Source organism: Manis javanica, chromosome 17, assembly GCF_040802235.1.
Source record: "Manis javanica isolate MJ-LG chromosome 17, MJ_LKY, whole genome shotgun sequence".
Lineage (NCBI taxonomy): Eukaryota > Metazoa > Chordata > Mammalia > Pholidota > Manidae > Manis > Manis javanica.
The window spans coordinates 32,678,601-32,706,104 of record NC_133172.1 but is presented as its reverse complement, the minus strand read 5'-3'; the positions used below and the strand labels follow the sequence as shown (position 1 = coordinate 32,706,104).

Here is a 27,504-nt window from a genome sequence, read left to right as displayed (position 1 = left end):
ACGTGGGTGCAGACCCTAGGAAGGCATCTGACCCCCCAGAGGTGCTCACAGCTAACCTCACACACAGGGCACTTCAAAACCGATGTCCCACACGGCCTTGTTTACTGTTCCCTCTACATATTTCAATTGGAAAAAGAGCAATTCTGAGAAACTATCATCATTTGAAGTCTCCCTTCATTATTAATTTTATAGTCAGTTATTTTGCGGTTCTGGCTTTTTTTTTTTTTTGGTAATTAGATGCCTGTAAAAAAATTTTTAGTGATTTTCTCTTCTTTGTAATTAGAAATAGTGATTAGAGTATCTTTTATATTACATGGCATTTTTCCTTTAAACAATTGTATACATTTTGTATTCTTTGCTTTTCTTCATACAGACTTTAATGAGAATGGATTCATTGTGTACCATAATTTGCTATTATTATAGTGTGTCATGAAAATGAGTTATTTCTGTCACAGAAATATAATGCCCAGTGTAATGTATTTTTGCTGGTGGGTTTTTATTTTTTCCCTCTAGGGACAGGAGAAATGCGTTTGCCAAGTTTAGTACCCACTCAAACCTGAAAGGCTAGGGATTTCAGCAAACTGAACTCAGCTTTCTGGGTTCAATTTTTCTCCCTTTGGCTGCATGGAGTAAAGTGTGTGGCAGTAGAGAGGTGGTTTTCCACATTTCATTAAGAAGCTCACAGGATTCTAAACAGCTCATTCCCAGCAAATGGCATCTATTCAAGCCGGGCATAGGAAAGCCAAAGCAGGTTGCTTCTTAAGATTTGAGCAAGCTGTGTAATCACTGAGGTTTGTCAGGGAACCCGAAGTACCTCTGGAAGCCTGCCTGTGTTGCTCTGCCGCCCCCACAGGAAACGCCCCACACTCAGTTGGAGGTGGCGGAGCCTGGCCTACCCACAGAACGTGCTACCTGCAGAACATGCCAGCAAACTTTGTACTGGGGAATACGGCCTGTCTGCTCCGGCCTTCCACCTGCATGTGGGAACCAAGTCAGGGAAGGGGGACAATATTGCTCTGCAGCTCACAGTGAGGTAGGTGCCCTCTGGCTGGGTTCTCCCCAAAACAGGCCACCTCCACACTCCTGCCTACCAATCAGAGCATGTGCCGCTAGAGATCCCTCTCAGGGGCAAAGATGTGATTTGGACGTTGTGTCTAGATTCTAGGAAAGGAAACTGGGCAGAACTAGAAGAGCCATATTTGGCCATGGGGTGGTCCTGTGCACTGTGGTAACCGCATCTGGTTAGGATGGGGGCCATGGAGCTGGAACATGAGACACCTGTCACCTGTGTCAGCAACGGGTGGGGGTCCCAGCAGGGAACAGATGGCACACTCCAAAAGGGTACCTGGGAAGTTTACGACAGCCCTCCTCACACAGGGGTGGATGCCGGCAGCTCTGGGAGCTCCCGGCCCTCCTCGTGGGTTTGGAGGAGGCAGCCTCAGAGCCGGCCCTCTTCCCACATAGGAGCTGCAAGGGGACGCACCTTATCTCAGAAAGCAGGAGGGTCCCGGGCTCCTCCCTCTGTCCTGTGGTTTCTGGTTTGACAAGTCCCACTTTCATCTCACCTCCTTTCATCCCAACTCTCCCACAGCCCTGGGAGGCAGCCTTCCAGTAAAATTCTTCCCATTTTACAGAAATCAAAATGGGAGGTTCAATAACTGGCCTGAAGCCATAAGTAAATGCCTGGGGCCGGGAGTAGGCTGGGGGAGGTAGGAACAGGGGACCACCCGTGGAGGGCTGCGGCTGGTTGGCAGGGACTCTCAGACACCTCCTTCATGCATCTCCCCCAGCCAGCCCTGACCTAGTTAAGAGACCAGGATCAGGGAGCAAATTGCCGGAGTTCAAATCCCAGCTCTGCTGCTTACTAATAGCCATGACCTTGGGCAAGTTAGTCAATGTCATGGTGCCTCAGTTTCCCAATCTAGAAATTGGGGATAATTATAGCATCAACCTCATGGGCTTATTATGAAAATTAAATGAGCTCATTCAGGAAAAGCTCCATGGATCAGTGGGGTCAGGTTTCTGTGTACAACTGTCCTGTTTGTGTTGTGCACAAAGTGCCGTTTTGGGGGTGAGGGGACCACAACGCCCACAGGGCCTGGTCTGCAGAGTCTTGCACCTGTGAGCTTGTACCTGCACCTGTGAGCTTGTACCTGCCCAGAGAGGACACTTTTCCTAATTCATCCACCCTGAAGGGCACCTTTTTCTAATTCATTGGCAATCAAGGGCCTGACTAGAATGCCAGCACATTCCAAGAATGCAATTAGTATCAGTTATTACGGCTTTAGTTCCCCAGATGCTCCTCCTTCCCCTACTCACTGTCCTCTGAGGAGGAACAAAGCCAGCCCAGTTACTGAATCTAGAGGGACAGGGTGGGTGTGACTCCCCAGGACATCCCTATACACAGCCCAGAGCTTGGACCTGGGCTCCCTGACTCTCGGCTGCCTCAGCCTGCCCCTGGACCATCCAGATTCTGCAGGCCTCTGCCCTTTCCTGCAGGATGCGAAATCAGGTGAACAGAGCACAGCCTGTGCCCCAGGAGAACAATTCCTTTAGATCTTAGAATGATTCCCTCTTGCTTCCCCAGTGTGGGTTGCGGCTCTGTTCCCAGCTGAGGACTCATATTTAAGCAGGGCAAAGTGACATGCCATCATTAATACCTAACGCAGCTGTATTGAGTTGTGTAAACATGCTTCCTAGTGCAGGGCCCTGTCCCCCCCTTCTTGTGCCCCCTCCCCATTATAATTGTTTTCACTCCCCTAAATTCAGATGTAATTCAAGTCAGAGAAATCATGGCTGGATTACATCTGCAGCCAGGGAATTATTAGTATGACTTTTTGGCGGTGTGACAGTGATGTTTCGACAATCTATACATATTGATTTAGGTCGATAATAAACAATTTGATTAGCCTCCCCATCCATGGGCTGTCATTTCAATCACTGACAGGGGCCCAGCAGAGTGGAAGGGAGGCAGCACACACAAGTGGCAAGAATTCTCAAAATAAGAAACTCTGTCCTGATTAGAGGCCTGGCTTCAGTGAATTGGACAAGACAGCTCAGCTGCCACGTTATTAACTCCCTGGGAAAATACTCGGCGGGCCCCCCGGGCCAGCCCGCATATTCTGATGTGGATCGATAAGCAATCTCCGGTGTATATGGAATTCAGACTGGAATCATTTGTCTCCGACTCCTTTCTCCAAAGGGAGCCCCGTGATCGGACCTGGCCGGCCACCCTGGCACCCCCCCGCCCCCTCCCCCCAACTCTCCTTCTAACTAATGACCCGCCACAGAGGGGGCCAGAGAGCAGAAACCTCTTCCATCACGGAGAAAGGCTCTCTCAGGTGGGTCTAATGATGGTAATGGCCTCCTTTCAATGTTTTTAAAAATGATGCCCGCCCTGACATCTTGGGGGTGAATTTGTGTAAGTGAGAGACACGCCCCTTGATGACAGATAGACAGATAGCCCAGTAATGGACATCCCCCCACCGTGTCCACACCCGAGGGTGACACTTTAAAAGAGGACAGTGACCCTTCTGCCAGGCCTTTGTTGGGGAGGCAGAGGGTGGGTGCTGCCCAGGGGTGCTGGCCACCTGGGCCGGAGCTGGTTCAGGAGAGAAGCGGTGGATCAGAGCGAGCTTGCAGGCTTCCCTGTGAGCTGGCTTCTTTGGTCCCTGGCCACCAACTAACAGAGTTCCTTGGTCTGCAGGGACCCTTAGTGACCACTGGATGCCATGCCCCTTGGTTCCAAGTGGAGACTGCAGGGCACTGAAGGCAAGGGACCAGTGGGGGACCACACAGCAGTTCAGCTCTGGCCAGGGACAGCAGCTCCCTCACTCCTGCAGCGGGGAAGGCAGTGCGGCCTAGGGGTCAGGAAAGGCTTTGGGCGGGCAAATTGGGGGGCGCCTCTGGGCAGTTACTTCACCTCTTTACTCTTCAGTTTCTCCATGTGTAAAATAGGCTACTAACACTTACCTTGCATACATGTGATGAGAATGTAATGAAATAATGAGGGGAGAAGGCCTAGCACAGTACTGGTGGCCTAATGGATGCCCAATAAATAGTTGTTTTAGCATGAACAGGTGAAGTGAGTTTTACACATTTTTATTTACACATTATTACTATTTTTGTCATCACACCTCTCTTAAAAAACGAAATCTTAGAAATCCAACACATGGCAGACAAATGTAGCCCTGTGCCTTATGCCGGGACCAGAGAACCAGGCTTTGCCCACCCCGCCATGCCCCCTTCCACCACCACACACGCGCCCCACCCCACCTCTGAGGAGCCCGGAGGGCTCTCTGGAACCAGTCCAGTGAGCTACTAGTACAGTGGAAAGATGATGGTATCAGGAGGCATGAACACAGGCTTCTGGCCCCAGCTCTGAAATGCTTGACCTATTCCTTTCCGGAGGTCTCAGTTTCCCTAACTGTAAGATTAGGGTGGGTCAGGCAATCCCTGAGGGTACCTCACCCCCAGATTCTGTGCATCTGTGGAAGGGAAAGATTCTATAAACTGTGGAGTCCCATAAAAATGAATAGTCATAACAGCAATGCCATGGGGCAGCAGTCTCCACACTGCACGTCATGCAGAAGGGCCTCAAGAGTCTCTCAGTTGGGAGAGGTCAGGGGTGTGGCCCTGAGCCCCCCTCCCCACAAAGCAGCCTGGGTCTCCACCCAGGGACTCTGTGTCCCAAATAGAAACAAGCAAAGGGCAGTATCAGTTAGAACTGGAATTGTCTGTGAGAAACAAAGACCTAAAATAACAAGACTTGAGCAAGATCAGACTTTATCTGTCTTCTGCATAAAAGCCGGGAAGTCCGCTGTCATCCAGGCCATCATCCAGGCCCAGTGTGGCTGCTCAGCTGCATGAAGTGCTCGGGACACTGCTTCCTTCCCACTCACTGCCCCACCGCCCTTAGGGTCCTGGGCTGGCTGGTCTTCATGTCCTGCGATGATACCCCATAGATCTATGTTCCAGGAAGGAAAATGGAAGACAGGATAAAGCAGAGCTGGGCAAAGGGTGCATACCAATTCTTTTTTTTTAGTATTAATACATTTTTTGTGTGTTTAAATTAGTTTTAGAGCTACAGAAAAATTGTGAAGCTCGTACAGAGTTACGGCACCCACATTTTGTTTCCCCATTATTAACATCTTGTGGAAGTATGGCATCCTTGTTACAGTGAATGCACCAATATTGATACATGATTATCTACTAGAGTCCGTACTTTATCAGATGTCTTTAGTTTTTACTTAATGTCCTTTTTCTGTTCCAGGATTCTATCCATTATACCACTTACCTTGAAGTATCATTTCTCCTTAGATGCCTCTCAGTTGTGACAATTTCTCAGTCTTTCCTTGTTTTGAAGGACTTTGATGGTTTTGAGGAGTATTGGTTGGGGATTTTGCAGTATGTCCCTCAGCTGGAATCAGTCTGATGTTTTTCTCTCGTGACTGAATTAAGGTTATGGGTTTGGGGGAGGAAGACCACACCGAGTTTCATCACATCCTAAGTACATCTCGATTGCTTCCAGTTTTTAATGACTATGAATAAAGCTTCTGTAAACATTCACATGCAGGTTTTTGTGCAACTTACCAACTGTTTTTAAAGACAGTCTTCAGAAACAGCCCTGCAAAGTTTCAGCCATATCCCATAAGTTAAATTCAGTCATCTGGGCTCACCTACCTGCAAGGGAGGCTGGTAAGTGTAGGCAGTATTCTGTGCCCAGCTAAATTGCAAGAGTTCTCTTACTGCAGAGGAAGGGGGAGAAGGGAGATGGCAGATGACCAGTAGCCTCAGCCAAGGGACATAACTGAGAAGGAAGGAGGTGGGTATGGAGGAGAGAGTGAGCCTCGGGTACTGAAGAATCGAGATACAGCTGTAACTGTCACTGAGCTATCAAAAAGAAAAAAGCTTTATGATAGAGAAATGTTCAATAATTCTCTCATCCAAAAAGATACTTTGCTAGATCCAGAAAATGTATTGTTACATCCAGACAATGGAATGTTATTCAGCACAAAAGAGAAATTAGCTATCAAGCCATGAAAAGATATGGAGGAAACATCCATGCCTATTACTAAGTGAAAGATGCCAACCTGAAAATGCTACACAGAGTATGATTCCAACTGTATGACATTCTGGAAAAAGCGAAAGTATGGAAAATGCAAAGATCAGCGGTTGCCAGGGCAGGGAGGGACGGAGGAATGGGTAGATGGAGCCCAGGGGATTTTTAGGGCAGTGGAAATAGTCTGTATGACACTCCAGAATGGTGGACAAATTTGTCATTATACATTTGCCCAAACACACAGAATATCCAAAACCAAGTGAACTCTAATTTAAAGTATGGACTTGAGTGATAATGATGTGTCAGTGTAGGTCCATCAGTTGTAACAAATATGCCCCTCAGGTAGCGGTGCTGATAATGGGGGAGTTTGCATTGTTTGTGTAGGGTTGTGGGGTATTAAGGATATTCTTCTTGATTTTGCTGTGAACCTAAACTGCTCTAAAAAATACAAGTCTTTTACAAAAATGATATATTAAGCATCTCAGGGAACAAAGTGGGAGGAGCCCATGGCCCTCTCGAGGTTTACAGTCCAGTGATGAGGGTCTCACAGTATTTTGGGTGAGAAGATGTTTTGTGATGCTCTGAAATGTCTCATAGCCCAGTGGGACAGGGTGGAAGCCTGCCGAAGTTTCTATAGATCCCAAGATCCATGAAGCATACTCTAAGTTTGGTCAGATTTTTAATTGCAGAGGAGTTAATTCTCTCTGAACTATGACATAGGACAGCCCCTGGTTTGTACGGTTGCTGTTAGTGTCTGATTTTCCTGCACATGAAGCCATTTACTTGGGCCTGAAAGCTGATCTTTAGTTCTGTGGGCTTGGGGAGCAGCTCTCATGAGCACAGTGGATCTCTTCTAGTCCAGATTCTTCTGTCTGTCTCTTCTGAGGCTCTCAGGGACTCCACAAATTTCCCTGGGAAACTAGTTTGATGCCTAATCTGAGGCAGATGGGGATCACCTGGAATTGCCTCCAACTATAGGCAAAGTTTTGCTTAGGGTGAAATTAAACACTTGGGAATATTTATATATTAGAAAAACATTTAATTTCTAAAGCTTTCCAGTGATGCCAAGTGATTTTTCAATTAAGGAATGGGCAAGATCACACCTTGCTGAACTCCCACCTTCAGAACGCCTCTAAAGTTTATTATAACATCAGAGGAATTTCCTCCAGAAGACCAGAACCTGGGGCTGAAGGTACTCACGGGCATAAAGAACAGGGTGAGCGCAGGACTTCCCAGGCGCTGCTCAGGACTGATGAGCGGGCAGGGGAAGCCTAGTTTCCCAAAGGACGTGGGGGTTCCACTATGTTGCATATCAGTGTAAATAAATATGTGTAGAGATTTTACTCCCTCTGTCCTTGCTGGAGAGCTTGAAAATTTTGTTTTCCAATGGGACCAACCATATCTGGACAGTCCAAAAAACCATAATGTGATATTTCCAACTCTTCAATCCCTAAGTTAAAATGTGCTCTCTTTGCCTCCTTTGTTCCCCATGATAACTCAGGGTTCACAGGACAATCGCACTTACTTCATCCCACTTTGTCTTACTGTGAATTGTGTACAGGTTTGCCTCCCAACTAGATGTAAACCTGTCCAACGTCTTCGATTTGCTCCCTTTTGTTTCTCCAGGATGCCGCTGAGTTTAGCACCTGACTGTAGCGTGTAGCCCAAAGCCCCAGCTTTCCCACTGATCCAGCTACATGATGTGGGACTAAGCTGCAGAATTCACCTGAGCCTCAGTTCTCATCTGTACAATGGAGTGAACACCCTCCTAGGGAGTGCTAAGTGGTATAATGGTTCAAAATGCCATCCACTGTGACTGCCCCACAGCAAATGTCCAGAAAGCACTGGATGAAAATAAAAACAGATGTGCCTGAGTGTCAAAGGGAGGGATGAATACATGAGTGCTAGGCTATTTCTCTCTGCAACAGTACAGGCAGCTAACAAGAAAAGGCTGGCGTCATGTTAATTCCCATTAATATCCTCAGAGGGCGTGGTAGAAGAAGATGGACTGGTGAGCCTTGAAACACAATCAGATCTGGTTTTTATCTCCTTTGCTACAGCTTTATTGTAGTGAAATATGTTCATCCTAGCAGAGGGCAATCACCCTAAATAGACAATGCGAGAGGCATGAGATGCCAGTGGGAATTTTCAGAGCGTCTGCTCTGGACGCCCAGCTCCAGGCCGTTATGGTTTATGTATTAAAACCTCCAGCAGATGTGACTGTGTGTAGACGGCTGATGTATATTTGCTGCAGTTAGGCTGCATTAGACTCAATTTATCCCCCAGCACTCATTGTTGCCATTGATTGATTTTTAAATTAGATGAAGGCAATCAGTAAATACCACCCAATCAAGTTCTAAAAACATACAGGAGATTAGACAATTTAGGGTAATCAATGGAAATATTCCTTGATTTGCTACCACTCAATTTTGACCATAAATTACAACTATAACTTGCAAGTTAGTAAGCTATAAAGCAAGTGGATGTGACAAGAAAAACTATAAGAAATGAATTAAGGGGCCTAAGAAGAGCCACTGATGTTGTCCTATAATGAGGTGAAATGACTCCTTCGTGTCTCCCATGCCTGGTTGGGCTCACCAACCAGTGTTAGGTTCAAGACATGCAAGAAACCTCAAGGTTTGCTTGGCTTAAAAAAAAATTTGGGTGAGGGGTAAGAGGAGAATTTGTGTGTAATGGGAGTAAAACATAATAGTTATTCTCTTTAACAGAACCATCTGAACAATAACTGATCAACCTAATTCTGTGGTTGCAAATAAATGTCATGTAATTTTAGTCTCAAAACCCCACAGTTTGTTAAAACCCTCACCTACCTCACAGACACTTTCAAATGCTAATTGAAAGTCACACTTCTGTACCGTTATTTCCTACAAGGTCTGAAATGTAACAATAATTAAATGTAATTTTAGACCAGAACTTTATACTCTTAAAAAGCTATATTGGTCTTCATTGTACAATCTGCCCATCTTCCAAATTTTTAAGAGAAGCACATTCAGACTATGAATTTTCTTTTTCTGTTTCCATCCAACGGGCATATGATTTAGAGGAAGTAAATTTGCTTTCAGGAGCTCGTGGTTTCCTGGCCAAGGCAAATATCCCCCAGCAGCCTGCATCCAGCATTTATTGGTGTGCATGAACATTGAGAGACACACAGGTTTTTCATCTCCTTTCTTTTTCTTGATGTTCACAGGAGCTCTGCAAAAACGGGAAATGAGTACTCAAACTGTAGTACTCTGCCCAAGTTCATGGGTGATCTGAGGACTTCCTGAGAGATCAGGGTGAGCTGGCCAATTCTTCTACCTCTTCCCGGGGCAGTGGGCAGGATGGGCCTGGGACAGGTCTCTTCTCTCTTGGGGGGATGACTTGTGACAGCCCTCTGCCCTGGTGGGACACGCTGGTAGCCAAGGTCAGTGGGGTATGGGGACTGGATCAGGAAGTCACAAGACCCTGCTGCTCAGGGATCCCAGAGAGAGTTATAGCCGGGGGTCTGCTCTTGTGACGGCCTTGAGAATTTAAGACGGGGTGGGTGCCTCTGAGGGCAGACGATTTCTCTGGAAAGCAGTTGGCTGGGTGGGGAATGAAAGTTTAAGGCTAAAATCTTTTCTGGAAGACTGGAAATTAAATTTTTTAAAATCAATTACCCTGCTCTGATTTTTAAATTAATACATGCTGACTATAGAAAATTCAGAAGATTCAGAAATTTATAAGGCAGAAAATTTAAATCACCTATAATCCTAGTACCCAAAATTACTTCTGCTTTGATGCATCTCCCTCCCTGTTTCTTTCCAGCTTTTGGCTTATGTACACACAAACAAAGTTTGTCTGGTGCCTGAGTTTTCATTTAACATTGTGTAATAGATATTGTCTCATATCATTGAATTTTCCAGATAGTTTCCAAATAGATTCCCCATGATAGTGGCAATTCTGCTGCGTGCTGACTGTGGCCAAGAACTTCTGTGCATCCTTGTAGTACATCATCATAACAGCCCCATGAAGTAGGTACAATTGTCTTCATCAGCACCATTTTGCAGACGTGGTGACTATGGTTAGGAAAGTTTGAGAAATAAGCTCCTGGTGCAGCGGCACAGGCAGGATTTGAACTTGGTTAGTCAAACACTGCATGCAGCCTTTGACTCCAAACAGCCACTGTAGGATTTCTCTTCTGGGCCTTGCTGTGACAGAGAGGACGACCTCTCTATTCCCAACAGGAATCCGACTTCTGGTCCCTGATCTTTCCCCACCACTCATACCACATTTGAGTTGCTTGATTTCTCCGAGGCGTCATTGGCCAAATACACCCTTGCCTAGGAGGTTGAGGGCGCATGGCCCATCTCAGATCATGTTCATTAAGAGAAACTCTGAATCCAGCCTTCCTCCCAGGGCTATTATGAGTGCCACATGAGGTCTTCTCCGGGAAAGTGTTATACACACTGAAACAAAGGGCCCAGTCACCCAGTTAACAGTGGTGCAGAATGATGCTCCAAATCAGAGATTACTGGCTGCCTGGCTGTGTCCAAATCTGGCCAGCAGATGGGTGTCATTTGACCTGTATGATGTTGAAATGTTTTTGAGTTAGTGGCTAATATTTAAAAATCAGGATATTTCAAGGAAAAAAAGACTCAAATTTTCCCCATTCTCTAGGAAAATGAGTTGTGACCACTGGGCCCACATTCCCACGTGTCAGCTGTTGGCTGGAACTGAGCAGCCGCCACCTGCACACACAGGAACTTGCTCTCCAGGCCACCGTAGTTTTCTGCTTGATCACACTCACCAGCTCCATTCATTGCCGCTACTTTTCCACCTCTGGAAGGAGTGAGAGCTTACCCCTCTCACTCTAAATATTTCTGGGAGATAGAAGTCTGTCTCCATCTTCTCTTGGTAAGCCCTGAAGAGGATGGCAGGCTCTGTTTACTGTCACTCAAATATAAGCTCTCAAGGTCCAGAGTCTATCCTCTTGTATTCTCGCTGCTTCCCAGGTGGCCCAAGCAGGAGACACTCAGTAAGTGTTTGTTGCCTGGTTGAATAAATTAAAGGTGGCTAGATGCAGGCAGCATCCAGGGTGACTTGGATGAGAAGTTTGACCAGCCAGCTGGCATTGGTGGTCCAGCAGGTGAAGGTACCTGTGTGGGCCAGTCAGGAAGACCAGGAAGGCCCAAATGGAAGGTAGAATTGGCCAGAAGCCTGCTGCTCCCTGTGGCCTGTGCCTCAGGAATGGATGTTAGTCATCCTGCAGCAGAAGGGAGGGAGTTAGAAGGCAGGCAAGGCCCTCCCAAGGCCAGGTGCAGCAGGGATCCTTAATCCTCCCTTGACTCTGTTCTTTACTTTGCAGGTGACCAAGCTTGCACTCGTCTTGTCCTTGTAATGTCTCACCACCACCCTGGGGGATGAGAAAGCTCACGCAGGCAGCTTACCCCATGTCTTAGGCAGCATGGAATGGGGGCTGAGCTGAGCCTTCCATCCTGCAAGGAATGTCTGGGTGCAGGCTCAGAAACTCTTCCTGCCCCAGGTTCCAGACTTGTTACCTCAGAACAGAACCAGAGGAACCATTCCCTCCCAAGGAGACTGGCTGGGGTTGGGGGGTGCAGGGTTTGGGAAGCCTGCTGGTTAAAGGTGAGTCTGTTGGTATCTAATTCTGAACCTGCCCTTTCATAGGAGCTCCAGCAATTGATGTAACTCTGTGCCTCAGCTTTCTCTACCTGTGAAATGGGGACATTAATGGTACTTGCCCGTTGATATCAATAGAGCCAGCACCCCAGAACTAATATTCCCTGAGCCCTTACCACATGGCAGGTACTGTTCTAAGCCCTGGACTTGCATCCACAGTGCCCAGCACATTGTAAATACCATACAAGCACTTGTGAGATACATCACCTCCCTGTATCTCTAGAACCTCATGAGGTAGGTTTCCTATTATCCTCATGTTGTAGATGAGGAAACTGAGGCATAAAGAGGTTGTATAACTTGCCCAAGGCTGTGCAGCTGTGTGGATAGAGTAACTGAGCTCCAAATGAGACAGCATGGTTGCAAAGTACACATTCCTCAACCTCTGTCCGCCTCTCATTCACAGTTTCGCACATAGTGTCAGGGTGAACAGTGTGAAACTGTAATCTCTGTTGGATCTCAAACCGTCGGCTATCAGCAGTGCCAATGGATTGATGCACCAAGGGCTCAGCAAACTCTCCTGATGACAGTGATGGAGATAAGGATGGGGACGACTTGGGTCCAAGGAATATGATGTGAGAGCACATCCCAGCTGCAAGTTGGGGCTCTCACCCAAGGATGGCCTCCCCGGGGGTCCTAGGAGGGCCGGGGAGCCTTAGAGGAATTGCCTGGGAGATGACCAGGAGAAGTGAGCTTTACTTTATCATGGTATGGAACTAAAAGGGCAGACCAATTAATCATGGAAGTTTCTAAAAGTGCTTTTATTTTGCCATTTAGTATGCCAGCGAGATCATTTCCCTTAATGTATACTCCTGGTATTAACACGCCTTAATCCATCACACGCTGTATTATGAAATTACTGTGTTTTACTCCTGGGTCCCGCTGAAGATCATTAACCCAACTCTTCTCCAGGCCATACATCATCGGAGGGATTACCTCATGGGTCCAGACATCCCTCTCCTTCGGCCATGCAGTGGGGCTGTCCCAGTCATTTATCCTTGGCTCCCCTGACAGACGCGGCTGTTTGCATTAGTGAGCAGATGGCTCCTGGGTGAGAAGCAGACATCACCTCTTCTTCCAGTGACCCAGGTTTCCAAGGGACACGCAGAGAGCAAAGCGATGCTCACCCAAGTTGTCCTCCACCTAACCTCTCCTGCCGCCGTCAGTGTAGCCAGCGGCTGTGTTCTTCTGCCCTTAAACCCAGTTGGGACCTCTGCATCAGATCTCACCATCCTGGGGCTCATCTCCTGGGGGCCCTGCTCCGAGTCTGGGAGAGGCAGAGGGAGCCATAGGTATCCCTGCTTTAACCAGTTCAAGGAACGGCCCCACTCCATCCTTTCTTTCCCCAGCTGCCCCACTGCCCCACAATCTGCAACGTTCTTGAAGCCAAAAAATCTGAGGTGTCTTCTCTAGTCCTTTCTTGCTCTGACTCATCTTAGTCTCTCCATCAGCAACTCTTACAGGCTCTTCCAATAAAAAGCACCCCAAACATGCCATTTCTCTCTGTTTCCACTGCATCTATTCTTATCCAAGCCTGGGTGCCCGCAGTTGCCTCTAGCTGGTCTCCCTGTTTTAACTTTCACCCCCTGCACCACCTCCACAGAGCAGCTGGAGGAACCTTTTAGAAACACAAATTCTGGATGTGCTAGAACTGTCTCATATGTATTTCGACCTGAGTATACATGTGTGAACATTCACTGAGACATTCGCAGAAATATGTGCACCAAGCACATTTCCTGTGTATGTTTTATACCTTGATTTTTAAAAAGAAAAGAAAAGAAAATAGTGCAAATCCTATGTCATTCCCCTGCTGAAAATCCTCCTGTGACATCTCCGTGTCCTTATATGGGACTGTGGGGCTCCCAGTCATGCCCCCATGTGAGCCACCCAGCTCTCCTTCCTGAACCCCTTGCTGCCCCCCTCTAGACCCTCTGTCCTACTCCCCACATCTGAAACACACCAAGTCCAGTCCAGCTTCACCTGATTTGCTCTTTATTTTGTCTTTCCACATGGTTCAGATATTTATTTATTTATCTATCTATTTATTTACTTAATTGAGGCACATACAATAAAGAGTACAAATCTTAGTGGACAGCTCGGTGAATTTTGACTTGTGCATACACTCATGTAACCATTACACAGATCAAGATATCAAGCATCCTCACTCATTTTTTTTTCCTTCACCTATTTCACTCCTCCCCCACCTCCATCCCCTCTGGCAACCACAAGTCTGCTTTTTATGGTTGTGATTCTATTTCTGTTTGGTTTGTTTTTTAGATTTCACATACAAGTCAAATCATACATTATTTGTCTTTTTCTGTCTGACTTACTTCACTCAGCATGTCTCCTAATCACAAATGGTAGGATTTCATTCTTTTTCATAACCGAGTAATATTCTTTTGTGTATACATACCACACCTTCTTTATCCATACATCTACTGATGGGCACTCAGGTTGCTTCTATATCTTCACTATTATAGATAATGTGGCAATAAACATAGGGGTAGGGAGGTGGAGCCAAGATGGCAGGGTGAGTAAGGCAGCAGAAATCTCCTCCCAAAACCATATATATTTTTGAAAATACAACAAATACAATTATTCCCAAAAGAGAGACCAGTGGATACAGTACAATAGCCAGGCCACAACTATATCTGAGAGAACTCAGTACCTCACAAAGAGGGTAAGATAACAAGCCGTGGCCCAGCCAGATGCAAGCACTCCCCCACCCCAGCTCCCCAGCAGGAGGAAAGGAGTCAGAGTGGGGAGGGAGTGGAAGCCCAGGATGGCCAAATAACCAGCCCTAGTAATCCACATCAGAAGAGCAGACACACATTGCACAGTGTGCTGGATATTATAGAAACGGAAAAGTAAAATCTGTGAGCAGGTCCCCGCAGCCAAATCCCCTGGGCCAAAAGAAAAGCGAGTGCTTTTTGAAAGTCTTAAAGGCACAGAGGCCTCACAGCTGGATGGAAGCGTCCCGGAACACTCAACCCAGCAGGCTGGGAATTCTGAGGAACTTCGGGTGCCCCAGCCCCCTGGGTGGCAATGCACCCCTGAAGCCTCTCATGGTGATAGGCAGCCTGCCAGTCGTTCCCCCAACTGGCATGGCCCAAACACAGTGGCCAAGCAGCTGTGCATGCCCACGGTGGCAGAACAGCCACAGATTGGCTGCGTCTACCTGCAGAGGCAGAGCAGCCAGAGAGCAGCCGTGCCCACAGCAACTGCCCAGTATCTCCCCCTAGCACGCAGCCAGCCTGGGCCAGACCCAGAGGCCGCTGATGGTGTGCAGCTGCCTGGTGTAGGGAGAGGAAACTTGGTCAAGGCACGAAGGAGCGCTGTTCTCTCAGGTGAGCACACCCGGTATGCCTGCCACTCCCCACAGGGATCAGGGCTACCCTGATGGTGACCCCACCCATGGCAACTTAGGGGATTTATCCAGAGGCTGCTCCATGTGTGCGAGTAACTGACACAGGCAGCAGAGAACAGCAAGGCAACCAACAAGCAAGAAAGGACTTTGTTCTCCCAGGTGACACACATGCTACTTGCCTACAACTACCTCTATTGCCATGTAAAGGCAGAAAAATTTGGTCCAGTCCACAATTACCCAGACAACCCCTGAGAGAGGGCCTGGGGAGATAGATTTAACCAATCTTCCTGAAAAAGAATTCAAAATAAAGGTCATAACCATGCTGATGGTCCTGCAGAGAAATCCTTAGCAAGAGCTAAAGATTCAAGTTGGGAGGGAGAATACAGAAATAAAACAATCTCTGGAAGAACTTAAGAGCAGACTGGATGAGGTGCAAGAGGCCATTAATGGAATAGAAATCAGAGAACAGGAACACAGAGAAGCTGAAGAAGAGAGAGATAAAAGGATCTCCAGGAAAGAAAGAATATTAAGAGAACTGTGTGACCAATACAAATGGAACAATATTCACATTATAGGAGTGCCAGAAGAAGAAGAAGAGAGAGAGAAAAGGGTTATGAAGTGTCTTTGAAGAAATAATTGCTGAAAACTTCCCAAAACTGGGGGAGGAAATAGTCTCTCAGACTATGGAAGCCCACAGAACTCCCAACACAAGGGACCCAAGGAGAACAACACGAAGACACATAATAATTAAAATAGAAAGATCAAAGACAAGGACAGAGTATTAAAGGCAGCCAGAGAGAGAAAAAAAGGTCACCTACAAAGGAAAACCCATCAGGCTATCATCAGACTTCTCAATAGAAACCTTACAGGCCAGAAGAGAATGGCATGATATATTTAATGCAATGAAACAGAAGGGCCTTGAACCAAGGATACTGTATTCAGCACGATTATCATTTAAATATGAAGAAGGGATTAAACAATTGCCAGACAAGCAAAAGTTGAGGGGATTTGCCTCCCACAAACCACCTCTACAGGATATTTTACAGGGAATGCTCTAGATGGAAGCACCCCTAAGGCTAAATAGATGTCACCAGAGAAAATAAAATCACAACAAAGAAAGCAGACCAACCAAATACTAACTAAAGGCAAAAAATAAAATCAACTACACACAAAAGCAGTCAAATGAAACACAAAAGAGTACAGAATAAAACACCTAACATACAAAGAATGGAGGAGGAGGAATAAGAAGGGAAAGAAATAAAGAATTATCAGATTGTGTTTATAATAGCTTAATAAGAGAGTTAATTTAGATGGTTAGATAGTAAAGCTAACCTTGAACTTTTGGTAACCACGAATCTAAAGCCTGCACTGGCAATAAGGACATGTCTTTCAATAATCACGCTTAATGTAAATGGACTGAATGCACCAATCAAAATACACAGGAAATAGAAGGGATAAAAAAGCAAGACCCATTTATATGCTGCTTACAAGAGACACACCTCAAACCTAAAGACATACACACACTAAAAATCAAGGGATGGAAAAAGATATTTCATGCAACTAATAGGGAGAAAAAATCAGGTGTTGCAGTACTTGTATCAGACAAAATAGACTTCAAAACAAATAAAGTAACAAGAGATAAAGAAGGACAAGTACATAATGATAAAGGGGTCAGTCCAACAAGAGGATATAACCATTATAAATATATATGCACCCAATACAGGAGCACCAACATACCTGAAACAAATACTAACACAACTAAAGGAGGAAATAGAATGCAATGCATTCATTCTAGGAGACTTCAACACACCACTCACTCCAAAGGACAGATCCACCAGACAGAAAATAAGTAAGGACACAGAGGCACTGAACAACACACTAGAACAGATGGACTTAACAGACATCTACAGAACTCTACACCCCAAATCAGCAGGATGCACATTCTTTTCAAGTGCACATGGAACATTTTCCAGAATAGACCACATACTAGGCCACAAAAACAGCCTCAGCAAATTCCAAAAGATTGAAATTCTACCAACCAAATTCTCAGACCACAAAGGCATAAAACTAGAAATAAATTATACAAAGAAAAGAAAAAGGCTCACAAACACATGGAGGCTTAACAACATGCTCCCAAATAACAATGGATCAATGGCCAAATTAAAACAGATACCAAGCAATATATGGAGACAAATGACAACAACAACACAAAGCCCCAACTTCAGTGGAATGCAGCGAAGGCAGTTCTAAGAGGAAAGTATATAGCAATCCAGGCATATTTAAAGAAAGAAGAACAAACCCAAATGAATAGCCTAAAGTCACAATTACTGAACCTGGAAAAAGAAGAACAAATGAGGCCCAAAGTCAGCAGAAGGAGGGACATAATAAAGATCAGAGAAGAAATAAATAAAATTGAGAAGAATAAAACAATAGAAAAAAATCAATGAAACCAAGAGCTGGTTCTTTGAAAAAATAAACAAAATAGATAAGCCTCTAGCCAGACTTATTAAGAGAAAAAGAGAATGTACACACATCAACAGAATCAGAAATGAGAAAAGAAAAATCATGACAGACTCCACAGAAGTACAAAAAATTATTAGAGAATACTATGAAAATCTGTATGCTAACAAGCTGGAAAACCTAGAAGAAATGGACAACTTCCTAGAAAAATACAACCTTCCAAGAGTGACCAAGGAAGAAACAGAAAATCTAAACAGACCAATTATTAGCAATGAAATTGAATTGGTAATCAAAAAACTACCCAAGAACAAAACTCCTGGACCAGATGGATTCACTGCTGAATTTTATCAGACATATAGAGAAGACATAATACCCATTCTCCTTAAAGTTTTCCAAAAAATAGAAGAGAAGGGAATGCTTCCAAACTCATTCTATGAAGCCAGCATCACTCTAATACCAAAACCAAGCAAGGACCCCACAAAAAAAGAAAATTACAGACCAATATCCCTGATGAGCATAGATGCAAAAATACTCAACAAAATATTAGCAAACTGAATTAAAAAATACATCAAGTAGATCATACACCATGACCAAGTGGGATTCATCTCAGGGATGCAAGGATGGTACAACATTCAAAAATCCATCAACATCATACACCACATCCACAAAAAGAAGGACAAAAACCACGAGATCATTTCCATAGATGCTGAAAAAGCATTTGACAAAATTCAACATCCATTCATGATAAAAACTCTCAACAAAATGGGAATAGAGGGCAAGTACCTCAACATAATGAAGGCCATATATGATAAACCCACAGCAAACATCATACTGAACAGCAAGAAGCTGAAAGCTTTTCCTCTGAGATCGGGAACAAGATAGGGATGCCCATTCTCCCCACTGTTATCAACATAGTACTGGAGGTCCTAGCCATGGCAATCAGACAAAACAAAGAAATAAAAGGCATCCAGATTGGTAAAGAAGAAGTCAAACTGTCACTATTTGCAGATGACATGATATTGTACATAAAAAACCCTAAGGACTCCACTCCAAAACTACTAGAACTAATATCTGAATTCAGCAAAGTTGCAGGATACAAAATTAATACACAGAAATCTGTTGCTTTCCTGTACACTAATGATGAACTAGCAGAAAGAGAAATCAAGTTAACAATTCCATTCACAATAGCATCAAAAAGAATAAAATATCTAGGAGTAAACCTAACCAAGGAAGTGAAAGACCTATACTCTGAAAACTACAAGATACTCTTAAGAGAAATTAAAGAGGACACTAACAAATGGAAACTCATCCCATGCTCTTGACTAGGAAGAATTAATATGGTCAAAACTGCCATCCTGCCTAAAACAATCTACAGATTCAATGTAATACCTATCAAAATACCAACAGCATTCTTCAATGAACTGGAACAAATAGTTTAAAAATTCATATGGAACCACAAAAGACCTCGAATAACCAAAGCAATCCTGAGAAGGAAGAATAAATCAGGGGGGATCTCACTACCCAACTTCAAGCTCTACTACAAAGCCACAATAATCAAGACAATTTGGTGCTGGCACAAGAACAGACCCACAGACCAGTGGAACAGAATAGAGAGTCCAGATATTAACCCAAACATATACGGTCAATTAGTATATGATAAAGGAGCCATGGACATACAATGGGGAAATGACAGCCTCTTCAACAACTGGTGTTGGCAAAACTGGACAGCTACATGTCAGAGAATGAAACTGGATCATTGTCTAACCCCATACAGAAAAATAAATTCAAAATGGATCAAAAACCTGAATGTAAGTCATGAAACCATAAAACTCTTAGAAAAAAACATAGGCAAAAATCTTTTGGACATGAACATGAGTGACTTCTTCATGAACATATCTCCCTGGGCAAGGGAAAAAAAAGCAAAAATGAACAAGTGGGACTACATCAAACTGAAAAGCTTCCATACAGCAAAAGACACCACCAGTAAAACAAAAAGGCATCCTACTATATGGGAGAATATATTCATAAATGACAGATCTAATAAAGGATTGACATCCAAAATATATGAAGAGCTCACGCACCTCAACAAATCAAAAAATGGTCAGAGGAGCTGAACAGACAGTTCTCCAAAGAAGAAATCCAGATGGCCAAAAGACACATGAAAAGATGCTCCACATCGCTAGTCATCAGAGAAATGCAAATTAAAACCACAGTGAGATATCACCTCACACCAGTAAGGATCGCCACCATCCAAAAGGCAAATGACAACAAATGTTAGCAAGGATGTGGAGAAAGGGAAACCCTCCTACACTGCTGGTGGGAATGTAAATTAGTTCAGCCACTGTGGAAAGTAGTATGGAGGTTCCTCAAAAAACTAAAAATAGAAATACCATTTGACCCAGGAATTTCACTCCTAGGAATTTACCTTAAGAATGAAGCAACCCAGTTTGAAAAAGACATATGCACCCCTATGTTTATCACAGCACTATTCACAGTAGTCAAGAAATGGAAGCAACCTAAGTGTCCATCAGTAGATGAATGGATAAAGAAGATGTGGTACATATACACAATGGAATATTATTCAGCTATAAAAAGTAAATAGATCCTACCATTTGCAACAACGTGGTTGGAGCTAGAGGGTATTATGTTCAGTGAAATAAGCCAGGTGGAGAAAGACAAATATCAATTGATATCACTCATCTGTGGAGTAAAAAAACAAAGAAAAAACTGAAGGAACAAAATAGCAGAAGACTCACAGAACCCAAGAAAGGACTAACAGTTACCAAAGGGAAAGGGACTGGGGAGGATGGGTGGAAAGGGGGGAAAGAGAAAGGGGGCATTATGATTAGCATGTATAATGTGGGGGGCGCACAGGGAGGGCTGTACAACAAAGAGAAGACAAGTAGTGATTCTACAACATCTTACTGTGCTGATGGACAGTATGTGGTATGTGGGGGGGACTTGGTGATGGGAGGAGTCTAATAAACATAATGTTCCTCATGTAATTGTAGATTAATGATACCAAAATAAAAATAAAAAATAAATAAATAAGCATAGGGATACATGTAACTTTTCAAATTGGTGATTTTGTTTTCTTCGGGTAAATTCCCAGAAGTAGAATTACTGGGTTGGATGGTATTTCTATTTTTAGTTTTTTGAGGAACCTCCGTACTGCTTTCCACAGGAGCTGCACCAGTTCATTTTCCCATCAACAGTGTAGGAGGGCTACCTTTTCTCCACATTCTCGTCCACACTTGTCATTTCTTGTCTTGGTGATATTAGCCACTCTGACTGGTGTGAGAGGTGTCTCATGGTGGTTTTGATTTGTATTTCCCTGATGGTTAGCGATGAGCATCCTTCTGTGTGTCTGTTGTCATCTGTTCATCTTCTTTGCAAAAATACTGACCTGTTCTTTAAAGCATTCTCCCCTCACCTATCATTTTCTCTCACTCTACAGTAGTTTATTTTCTTCATAGCACCCACTGCTACCTGAAATTATCTTGCATATTTGCTCCTGTTTATTCTTGTTAGTCAGCAAAGCCCCACCAGAACAGGAAACCTATCCCTCTTGTTTATCCCCATCCCCACAGGGTCCTCCCCATGGCTTCCTGGCCTGGCCCTGCCCATTCTTTGCCTGAGTGATTGTGATGTCACATTCAGACTCAGAGGGAAAGACGGGAGGTCATGGGCAGTGTTGGCCATGAGGGCATGAGGGTGGCCCTGGGAGGTGGTAGCGGAGCCATAAGTATTGGCTCTCTCTGCACAAGTTGAAATGCAAAGACCTCTCCAGCTCTAGATTCCTCAATGCTACTGGGCTAACCCCTTCCAGGTAACATGGTGCCTGAGCCCGGGGAGAGGTAAGCATAATGAAGAGGCAGATGGGCCCCAGCTAATTCTTTGTGATTCAAAACATGTCATGTAGGCCTTAAGAGTCATTTAGAGACCCAGGGATTTAGGCTTCTGAAGAAACTCATTTATATATGGACAAGAGTAGGAGGATGGGCCAAGGGTGTGCACAGGGACCCTCAGCTTTTGTTCTTCACTAGGAGAGGGCAAGAAATGCACCTTCCATCTGCGGAGATGTGCGCCAGCCCTGAGGCGCTCAGCTGAACCACAGAGTGGCCTCACTCGAGTGGGTGGGCCTGGGCCCGTGATGTGTAGGGGTAAGGGTGGGAGGGGAGGCACGAAGGCCCTCAGAGGAAAGCAGGCAGGATGGCGAGCCCCTGGCAGGGCACGTGGCTCATGGGGTGGCCAGTGCGGAGCCCTTAGAGGAGGCGTCAGGGCACACTGGGTCCCCAAAACTTGGGGCAGACATGTCAGGTCTGTTTTAGTTTTAAGTTTCTTTAAAGCAGATCCTAGCTGGATGCAGGTGGTTTATTAGGGGCCTGACCCCAGCCAACACAAGGGAGGCAGTGGAGAAAGTGAGGCAGGGAAGGAAGGGAAGCCAGCATACCATTTGTCAGTGAGCCCGGATGGTTGTGTACAGTGGGCTGAGCCGCATGTAGACAATGCCTCAGAATACAGGTGCCTGGAAGTCAGGGAGGTGGGCTGTTCATCCACGGACTCTCTCTCATCCCCATTGACTGATGGTGGCCCCAGAGCCCATGCACACAATCTCTCTCTCTCTCTGTGTCTGTCACACACACTGGCATTTACCCAAGCAAGCTCTCTCGGTGCTTGAGAAAAAGAGAAATAGGCAGATGGCTAGGGTGGCATCTGCCCACCTACCATGACCCGTGTATAAGGTCAACTCAAATGGGCCAAGGGAACACGGGCTAGGGTGTCAACAGAACGTGCTAGGAAGGCACAATGGCATAGACTCAGGGGCAGTCACCCTGTGATCAAGGAGCACAGCCATGGACTCAGCCCAGTGCATCCTCCAGGTGGCTGCATGTCAGCAGAACCGTGGGCTGGGCAGCAGCAAGGCCAAACGCCCTGCCCACCTGCCCCACCAAGCCGATCACCTATCATCACCCCCTTCAAGGTCAGCGCCTACAGCCTAGGTGTCGGTGGAATCCATCCTTAGGTAATTAACCTTCATGACTTACTACACCTGCTGAACGGTATGTTCTCTCCTTTCATCCTCTCAGAAGCCCTAAGAAGCAAATGCTGTCAGTTTCTCACTTTGTCTATGAAGCAGCAGAGGTGCCAGGAGGGGCTGTGACTCAACAGCACACGATGGAGAGGCCACACCAGGTTTGTCTGAGTCTGAGCAGCTGCGGAGAATGCTCCCCTGCAGTAGGGCTGCATGAACCGTGGTGAGTGGGCCAGGCCTGGAGGCCAAGGCGTTTGCCTCAGAAACCTGAGTTTAATCACAGGAGCACCTCAGCTTCCCATGGGCCATATTCACCACCAACCTGAGCCTTGCAGAAGGTTAATGCCAGTCTTACACATCCTGGTGCCCTCTGGGATGCAGGCCCCAGCCAGAAAGGAGGGAGGAAGGGCCTGTGGTGAAGGGCTCCAGGAAGCTGCTCTGGCAGAGGGGCAATAGCCGGACTGGCACGCCATCCCTGTGGATGTGCCACTGGGCCACAAAATCAGGACATGCTTGCCCTCTTGCCTGGCACAGGGCCAAGCATGTCAGAAGAACACAGAGCTTGGCACTCGCCCCACTTCCATTCAGGGCTGAGTGACTGAGATAGATGGGGGTCAGTACCATGGTCCCCTTTCATGGGCTTTGCCCCTGCAGACTCCCTTCTTGGAAGGAGCACCATCTCAGGAAATGCCAGGAGAGGCAGCTGTGAGGAGCTGACATCCACATGTAGGCCAGGGAAGTGACATAGTGATGGGTGGCTTTATCACTAGCCCTTTGCTTTCCCAAACCAGCAGGCAAATGCTTGGTCACAGATTAGTGGTCAAAGCCCAAATCGTTCTGGATGAATCTGATGGAAAGTTGGAAACCACACACTGATCAACAGGTGACCAGACTTATCAGTAATCCCAGACTGCACTGTTCTTGGGAAAAAGGACATGGATGGGGGCTACTGGACTTTGTAACACTGACACCAAAACGGCCTGATTGGTGGGGATGGAGAAACCAACAAAGGAGCATGAGGTGAAGCCACACGGGCTGGGGAGAGAAGATGACTCGGCTGGCCTTCTGGGATCCCAGGAGTGGGCCAAGCAGGCTGTGGCTCAGTCAGTGGAAGAGAGCAGCCAACAGGCAAGCAGGGGTCTGAACAGACCCCGTCCTAAACTTTCCACATGATCGGGCCAAGTTTCTTTGCCTCTCTTGGCCTTGGCTTCCTTCCCATGTACGAGAGGTGAGCTTTGAAGCAGCGCACCACCTACCAGGCATGGCCCGTGGAAGCCGTTTCCTCTCCTCAGGTGGCATCTCAGGCAAGGAATCTTTTATCCCCAGCAGGTATCCAAGTGTCATCTTTTTCTGGCCCAAATAATGGATATATATATATATCTTACAGTGTCATACAAGACATCTCAAAACCATGGAGACCGCTGCTGATCTCTTGGTGCCCTTTGCCACCTAAGTTGTGGACAACAAAGCTCAGGTACTTTCCTGGCCTGGGACCTTGAGCTTTCACCCCTGGTTTCCTCAGAGACTAAAGGAAAGCAAAAACCTCACAGAGGAATGATGCCTTCAGGGATTCCAAATGAATGGATGAAGGGTAAGGAAATGCAATAATCTGAGCTGTCCCCACTGCAGGGCTTCTGGGAATATTCATTTTGCCTGAAATGCCCTTCTCCAGAGCCCTCCCATGGCTGCCCCCTCTTTTAACCTCTGTGGGAAACCATCTCTGACCACTCTCTCTAACTAGACCCTCCCCATTGTTCTCTCTCAACATCCTGTTTATTTCTGTCACAAAATCTGCTTTTTACCAGAGCTATCTGGATGCTTCCTCACCTGTCTGTGGTATCCCACCAGGCCCTAAGCTCTTAAGGGTGGGGATTTTGTGTGTGTGTTTTGCTCACTGTTGTATAACTAGCTGGTGCCAATCATAGGATGGATGGATGGAGGCAGTGATAGATGGATGGGTGGAGGGAGGGAGGGAGGGAGGGAGGGAGGGAGGGAAGATAAATGAAAGATTACCATGAGGAGCAAATGAGAGAGCATATGCGGGAATCTTTGGAAACTGTTAAGTATTATATTAATGTAATATGCATCATTGTAAAATGTTAGTGACAGGTACTGTGACAGATTCTTTACAATCATTATTATCTCCAGTCATCCACCTCTGCCTTGTGGCTGCTATTGTCCCATTGCACATGTGGAAAAACAGAGGCTCTGGGAAGTTGATTAACCTAAGATCACAAGACTGGTAAGATAAGTCCACCTTAAAGCTTATACTCTACCCAGTATATCCCAAAGTCCTCATTGGAAAAAATGTGCAGTGAAGCCCTGTGGTTTCCAGCAAGTGTGTAGCTATATCACTTAAACAACATAGCCCCAAAGTCATGCTTGAGTTACTTTGTCTTCTTTTTGAAGTTCATGCTGTCCCCTCTCTCACTGCCAGTTGTCCTTCTTCACTGCTGTCCTCAAGGAACCTACACCTAACATCAATCCATCACTAACAAACTACTTCTAATCACTTCTAATATGAAACCAGTTCTTGTTAAAATTGGGTGGGAGTCAAGAGTGTGTAATCAGGGAAGGGTGTTTGTGGATGGTTTGCGATCTCCTTTGATTCCTCTAAAAATCTTTAAAATATTTCTTCTTGGTTTCAGAAAGTTCACCCAGAAAGTTGAAGTCTGGTGGGTAAGCAGAATCTAGACATGTGAGGACCATCTTGCCTATTTCATAGGGTTCTTAAGAGAACCAAATGAGAGAATGAATGTGACAGTTTGTTGGGAAAAGTGTATTAGCTTGAAGATACAGACATTTAAGAATATACTGTGCTACTGTTACCACTCAACACTTATTACAAGTTTATTGTGGTGCCAAGGTGACCTACTGCATTTTCTTATTTAATCATCCCATAACCCTCTGAGGCAATATACTCATTTTACAGAAATAGACGCCAGTTTTCAGAGAGAATAAAAATCTCCAGGCTTGAATAGTCATTACCTTGAGCAGGGGTTTGCAAAAATGCAGATTCCTGGACCCCACTCCAGACCTTGAATTACTATCTGTGGAGTGGGACCTAAAAATCCACACTCTTCACTAGGTCCCTGAGGAGAATGGGGTGATTGCCAATCTGGAAAGTTACTGGTGTAGGAAAGAGAGCACCTGGGTGTGGGATCTGTATTGAGTTGAATAGTGTCCCCCATATTTTAAGGGCACCCAGAATCTCAGAATGTGATCTTATCCAGAAATAGAGTCTTTGTAAATGTAATTTCAATCAGTTCTCATTATTCACAGTAGTTAGGTTCTATAAAGTAGCTGCAAACACTGAATTAGTGAATGTGGAACCATTCTTTCTAGGGGAAAAACAGAATTAAGTTCCTGAAGCCTCTGGTCAGAAAATTTTCATCAGCCAACAATGTACACATTCAGTATATTTTATGTTTGAAGATACCTTATTAACTATGTACTGTTAACTCATTAACACTGAACTCATGGCCAATAGCACTGTGACTCATGCCTGAATGAAGCTCATCTTATGCACATATTTTCTCTGGAAGACATATTATAGTCTTCTTGCTCATGGGAACATTAAATGCAATAATCAATAATATGCATATAATTAATTAATATGTTTATTATTACTAATAATGTGCTGTATCAACATTGGGGACCATTCTAAGCAACAAAATCACCAACAGAAACCCCAAATTTAGAGAAATATAGCCCTAAATAAACCACAAAAAAGTTCGTTGTTTATGAAATACATGACGGCAAAGCAATTCATCCTCAGATGAGAATGTGCACATAGGGAGACTCAGATTTTTGGCTGCTCTGTACCTGTCTGTAAATGACTACCTGCATCCATTTGGGGTTGCAAAAAACTTTAGCAATTAAGTCAACTAGCAAATACAGAATCCATACGTCATAAGGATCCACTGTTAAGGTGAAATCCTACTGGATTAGGATGGACCCTAAATCCAATATGACTAGTGTCCTAGAAAAAGAGAGGACACCCAGAGACAGACAGACATGGAGGGAAGAGGCTAAGTGATGGCAGGGATGAGAAGCCCAGCAAGGTGCCTGCAGCCAAGGAGCTCTAAGGACTGCCCACAGCCACTGTAAGCGGGAAGAGGCCAGGGAGGGCTCTTCCCTACAGTCTTCCTGCCAGCCCCTTTATTTCAAACTTCCACTCTCCAGGACTATGAGAGAGTCAATTTCTGTTGTCTTAAGTGACGCTTTTTGGGACACTTTGTTCCCGCCGCCCTAGGAGTCTGACCATGCCCATGCCAGCCTGGTTCTTGGAATGATGAGCCACATGGTTCCAGGGAACCTCTTCCCAGAAGGCAGCCAGTCCAGCTCCCAGCCCTACAGCCTTGCCTCAAAGATCGGATGAGAGAATGTCGGGAAGGAGTTTAGGGAACTGGAATGTGTTATCTCAGGCCAGCAAATTATTGTTCAAGTTCTCAGGGCCCCACATCACCTTCCAGTATCCTCACAGCAACTTTCCCAAATGCCTAGGTTCCAGCAGGCCTGGGCTTTTTACCCTGCCAGGCAAACATTTGGCCCAGGACTGCCTCCATACATTTATTCAGGCTGTTCCTTATGCCAAGAGCCTCATTCCTCAAATGCCACAACGTTGCTTGGCCAAGAAGATGGAGATTTTTCTCTTCTCTGAAACCTCAGTGGCATATAGAATGCCTCTCTCTGGTATCATATGGATTTTGCCTTCAGGAATAATTTGTATCCATAATGTAATTAGAATCCTTCAAAGCAGGAACTTTACAGTCCAAGTGACTTGCATATGCCTGGCACAAAGTAGGTGCTTCATAAATAAGCTGGAGCAGTCCAAGCACTCAGTGGAGGTGCTGTGGAAGGTCCTCAAGGATAAGAGGTCCTTTGGGCCAAAAGACCTCC

The 27,504-nt window shown here is 45.4% G+C and overlaps 1 long non-coding RNA gene across 4 annotated transcripts; it reads left to right on the top strand.

Moving 5' to 3' along the window:
- The first annotated feature begins 21,261 nt into the window (after positions 1-21,261).
- Positions 21,262-25,428, top strand: LOC140847087 (uncharacterized). 4 transcript variants are annotated; one of them, XR_012126730.1, is made up of 7 exons: positions 21,262-21,396; positions 22,451-22,551; positions 22,658-22,763; positions 23,394-23,931; positions 23,990-24,193; positions 24,751-24,844; positions 25,251-25,428. It is a non-coding gene; the product is annotated as an uncharacterized lncRNA (long non-coding RNA). The 4 variants fall into 4 exon arrangements; XR_012126732.1 differs by having other exon boundaries at positions 22,658-22,825; XR_012126731.1 differs by lacking the exon at positions 22,451-22,551.
- Positions 25,429-27,504: the final 2,076 nt, after the last annotated feature.